Source organism: Bidens hawaiensis, unplaced genomic scaffold (genome assembly GCF_021521415.1).
Source record: "Bidens hawaiensis isolate Kalapana, Puna unplaced genomic scaffold, B.hawaiensis_p1.1 tig00017357_1, whole genome shotgun sequence".
NCBI lineage: Eukaryota > Viridiplantae > Streptophyta > Magnoliopsida > Asterales > Asteraceae > Bidens > Bidens hawaiensis.
The window spans coordinates 498,949-504,716 of record NW_027492631.1 but is presented as its reverse complement, the minus strand read 5'-3'; the positions used below and the strand labels follow the sequence as shown (position 1 = coordinate 504,716).

At 37.3% G+C, this 5,768-nt stretch overlaps 1 pseudogene; it reads left to right on the top strand.

Annotated features, from left to right (window-relative positions):
• Window positions 1-447: 447 nt before the first annotated feature.
• On the top strand, window positions 448-1,877 carry LOC143553756 (UDP-glycosyltransferase 88A1 pseudogene; annotated as a pseudogene).
• Window positions 1,878-5,768: the final 3,891 nt, after the last annotated feature.

Here is a 5,768-nt window from a genome sequence, read left to right as displayed (position 1 = left end):
AATATTATATATTTTTTGGATTGAATATACATATAATGTTGACATCTTAGACATCTTGTAAGTGACACCATGTTTAAGTTCCATTGATGAAAAACAATTTATAATTATCAAAGCCTTGAGATTTGAAAGATTTTAAACAATTATATTAACGACTATTTTGTGTAGACTTTTTCACATATTAGGCTATTTGATTACTTATTCTGTGATGGCTACAATACTAACAATATAAAAAAGACTAGTGGTAAAAAAATAATACATGTTATATAAAACTTTCAAGTAAATTCAAAGTTAGGTTACACATGATGCCATGGTGGACAATACAAAGCTAATACTTAGTTGGTGCCGTCTAGAGTTTGTTGTTTACTTGTTTTGTTTTCTCAAAACCACACCTTATAACTTATAACTTCCACCCTCTCTCCATTAATTCTTCATATCTAAGCAATCACAAACATGGCTACTATAGTTTTGTATCCATGTCCGGCTATGGGCCATCTCGTGCCAATGGTGGAGCTTGGAAAACTTATCATCAAACACCACCCTTCGTATTCCATCGTGGTCCTCACTCTCATCCCCTCTTTCAACACCGGCACAACCGCCTCCTATATCAACCACGTCTCTGCCACCTTCCCCGCTATCACCTTCCATCACCTCCCTGATATCCCCCTTGACCTCCAACTTTTACCTTCGATGGAAGCCGTCATCTTTGAGGTTATTAAACAAAGCAACCCCAACGTCCATCGAGCTCTACAATCTCTTTCTTTATCTTCTAACATCACTTCCTTTGTTATCGACCCTTTTTGCACGCCCGCAATGCATGTGGCTAAGAAGTTTAACCTGCCCGTTTACTACTTCTTTACTTCCGGTGCATGCTGCCTTGCACAATTCCTTTACGTTCCTACACTTCACAAAACCACTAGTAAAAGTTTTAAGGATATGAATACGCTCATCCATTCGCCTGGGTTGCCACCAATACCTTCGTCGGAGATGGTTGCCCCACTTCTTGATAGAACCTCTAGTGTTTATTCCCATTTTGTGGAATCATGTGCGCAATTTCCGAAATTAGATGGATTCATCATAAACACGTTTGACTCACTGGAGCCAAAAGCGATTAAAGCAGTAGTTGACGGGGTTTGTGTCCCATATGGACCCACGACACCACTCTACTGTGTTGGACCGTTGGTGGGGATTGGCGCTGATGGTTCACACGAGTGTTTGGATTGGCTTGATCTGCAACCAAGTCAAAGTGTTGTATATTTGTGTTTTGGGAGTTTGGGTGTGTTTTCGAGTGATCAGTTGAAGGAGATTGCGAAGGGGCTAGAGAATAGTGGACTTCGGTTTCTTTGGGTGGTGAGAAGTCCACCATCAGACAAAAAAGAAGACCGTTTCCTGTCGCCACCAGATCCGGACTTGGATGTACTGCTGCCAGAAGGTTTCTTGGACCGTACAAAAGATAGAGGGCTTGTGGTAAAACAATGGGCACCGCAAGTGGCTGTTCTCAACCACAAGTCTGTTGGTGGGTTTGTGACACATTGTGGGTGGAACTCAGTATTGGAAGCCGTGTGTGCTGGGGTTCCCATGGTGGGGTGGCCGTTGTATGCAGAACAAAGGTTCAATAAAGTTGTGCTGACCAGCGATGAAATGAAGTTAGCACTACTGATGGACGAATCAGAGGGCGGGATGGTGACAGCAGTGGAGGTGGAGAGGCGGGTTAGACAGTTGATGGAGGCAAATGATGGTAAGGCGGTTAGAGAGGTGGCAATGGCAATAAAAGAGGAGGCCGCGATGGCATTAAGTGAAAATGGGTCTGCTCTTGTGGCTCTGTCAAAGTTAGTTGCATCATGGTAGCCGTTAATGTCTATTAACTATACAACTTAGGTTATCTTTATATTTCACTAGTAAAATATTCGAAATTTCGGATATCCGTTCGGATAATAAACGGATATTATCCTAACTTGTATAGTCAAATCCTAAGTACATGGTTAAACTAATTGATTAGATATTTGAATCAAGTCCGTTAATTTCTTTATCTTTTATAGCACTTACCAAAACGAAAAAAACTATCTTAGGATTGATCTACGGCTCCTATAATCTCTCATGGCCAAACACAATGCAATCTAGAGACGTCGTGAACAGTCACACCGTCACGAAAGTGCTACGCCCATTGACGGCCCAATGACGCATGATGTGCTTGAAGTAGTCTAATAAAAACACGTTAATCTAGACACTAAGTAATAAATTCTAGACTTTTAACGAAACTAAAACTACTAACCGGCAAATGAACCGCTCGACTCTAGTACAGTTAAGTAAGTCCGGATATCGAACCCACGAGACTCTTTTAATTACGTTAACTAGCTAAATTAGACTCAACTATAAAACACGACTTATTATTTATATTTGTTTTGGGGTTTTTATTTAACATACTAATTTAATACTATTATTAAAAACTAATTAAGGAAACAAGTAATTTAAACGAAAACAAAGTTTGTTATGAAAATAAGATGATGAGAAAACTACCTAGGCTAGACTCCCCTAAATTTCAGTAATGAATTGACTCAGGAAAATATTTAGTTATGGACTGGGATCGTAAAATAGATACTTAAAAGAAAACCCGAATACGACCCCTGACCCTTCTCAAGAGAAACCTATGGATTTCTAACAAGTTTTAACGCACACCAGTATTAAAAATCAAGTTCGCTTACGGTCACCCAATTGTTTATAATTTAGTTCATTTATACGAAATCCTACCTTACAGCGCGAAAATCAAAGGCAGTTTAATATATCAAATTGATTCGATAGACAAAGTTAATCAATCAAACCTAGACGGACTCTTTACGAAGAACTAAATCTAGCAATCCTGATCAATAAAGACCTATCAATAATCTAGCACCTTACAGCTATTTAGGTTAGCAGCACACTTAGGTTTATTTAATTAATAATTATTATTCCTATGATCTTAGTGCACATCAATCATAAAATAATAAAAAACACAAAGTAATTGACCTAATAGCAACCTATCATAATAACAAACAATATTCTAGGTAACTATGGAATAATAACAATTAATCAAACAATCCTAAATATCCATACGCATCAATTTAATATAAGTAAACCTTTTACTAAACCATAAAAACCATAAGGCGAATAAATCCCAAATCAAAACACAACGTCAAAGTAGGTTCATCATAAGCCTAGGCAGTCTATAAAGTTTAGCCTAGCATCTTAAAATTAAACAAAACAATAATAAACGAAATCATGGCGAAAATAAATAAGAACGGAAGAATAAAGGCGATAAAACCCGGAGTCTTTGTCCTTGACTATTAAGCACTTCGCCGGCTGATTCCTCTACTCCAAAGCTGCCAGAAACTGACCTCGGACGCCTCGGAACTCACCAAATTCGTCTGGAACTTCAGGGTATGGTTAAGGGTGAGTTTAGGGGTCTTTAAATAGGAAACAGGTGTCCAAAAATACGAAAGTCGGCTAAACGAAACGAAGGTTCTGGAATTGCTCCCGCCGCGCCGCGCGACGGCCTCCTTCCCCTTGGCCTCGCTGCGCTCCGGCCTAGGGGGGGGGGGGGCTGGTCCACCTCGTCTGGTCCGGTTCAATCCTGGTTCGGTCCGGTTCGTTTCCTGATGCATCGGTTCTCCGGTTCGGCTTGTTTTTGCTCGTTTTTCGCCTTCTTATCACCGGAATTAAAACCCGAAACCTACATTATTCAAATAAGTTAGTAGTATACAAATCTTAATAAAAACCGAACATAAACGATTAAAATATTAATTAAAATATACAAGTGATTAATATATATTTAGCCTTATATCAAATATCCCCACACTTATCTTTTTTTCGTCCCTGAAAAAGTCTCATTGCAATGGGATCAGAATCGGAGAAATACAGTCTTAAAAACATATAAGGTTATTTTAAAGCTCAGATAAACGTAAAAACTGCGATTGCCGATATTGTTATCCACTTGAACCCAGCCACCAGCCTATCAAGCCCCCACGCACATTAAGCATTTAAGTTCATGTGATATCAAAAACCTATGGGTCTCACACCTTTGGAGTTAAGATCCACCTACCCCATCTCAAGCATAGTAAAGACAATTAAAAATAATCGAGTTGAAGCAAACTGGTTCAACATATCATCCTAAAATAACAACCCCTTAATGGTAAGAAGAAAATACACTTAGATGGAATTATGGATGATAGGTCAAGTGAGGTCGTACGAGCATGCCCTAAATATTATTGGACTTTGTCCTATATATGCTCTAAGAAAATATTTATTGACTAAAAACTTCGAGCCCCAATAGTGTATCCTCAGAGTCGCCATCCCCTTGGTAACACGTAAACTCTCAGTCTCATCTAGTATGTGCACTTTGGCCTCTTTTTCTATTTTTGAGAATGCTTCTTTGGCATTTTTCTTTACATAACTTTTCTCACTTTTTCTTTTATTTCTTTATTTATTTATTTTTATTTTATTTTTATATTATTGTGCACTTAGGCATCTTTTTCCTAAAAATATATAACTAAAGACTAAAGCTCGTATAAAATTGGACATTTGCGAGCGCCACCACTCTTTATTTATTTTCATAAAACGGAGTGACGTGCTAATTTTGAAGTGCATTCAATTCTCACCACCTTAGGGTAATCAGCTTATGGTAATACTGTCTGTACCTTATTGAATTTCAGCTTCACTGTCCCTCATAGGATGAGAACCCACAAAATCTAAGATTAATTAGGTTTATTAAGACTATGCAATGGAAAACCTTTTAAGACTAGTTGGGACTACTGACACATCCCAAGTTAAGTACACATTCTTTAATATTATCTCATATTATTAGTAGTTTGAAAACCCGATTCCCGATAAGTATCCTCATCTCCCATTTAAGTGTAAAAAGAGACAAAATCAAGGGACATTTTTCAAATTTTTTCAATTTTTTTTAATTAAAATTTATAACTATGAAATTATGACTCAAATATCCTATCCCCACACTTAAATTTTGCATTGTCCTCAATGCAAGGATAAGGACTAAAATTAAAAATAAATTCGGAATACAAAAAAACTAAAAACCTAAAAATAAAAACAAAAATAAAAATAAACAAGCAAGATAGATAATGGAAAAGACTTAGCTGGTAATATGCGAATGATGATATGATGCCAAAGTCTTTTTCCAAAGCCGCCCTCCAAGTCCAAACGTGCTCATAAAACAAATATCTCCATCTCTCACACACGAATGGAAGCGGCAAAAACATCAAACAATATCTAAAACATATCTTATTAATTTGATATATGTTAAGCACTTAAGTATTTTACCAGACCAACCAACCCACCCAATACATATAAAACATGAATAAATAGCAGCAAATAATAAAAAGTATACAGTTCGGCTGCTCCATCCCCACACTTGAATTTTCCAATAATCTTCATGGGGGTCATTTTTCTAGCTCAAGACATGCAAAACTTAAAAAAAAACAAAAACAAAGAAGAACTACAAAAATCTACGTTAGTGACTCGACAAGACTCAAAAATGGAATAATTATACAAACTCTACACTTGAGTTTTCACTCAAGACACTCTCCTATGTGATCAAATCAGCTGCCCAAGTGGAGATTCCTTCATGATGTGTGTCTAATAACCCTATAATAATGACCCTCACAACTAAGTTTAAATATTAAAACAAAAATCCTAAAACCACATACAACCGGCAAGTGTACCGATCGCAAGTAGTATAGACCTAAGAAGTCCGAGTATCGAACACGTGGACACGTAAGACG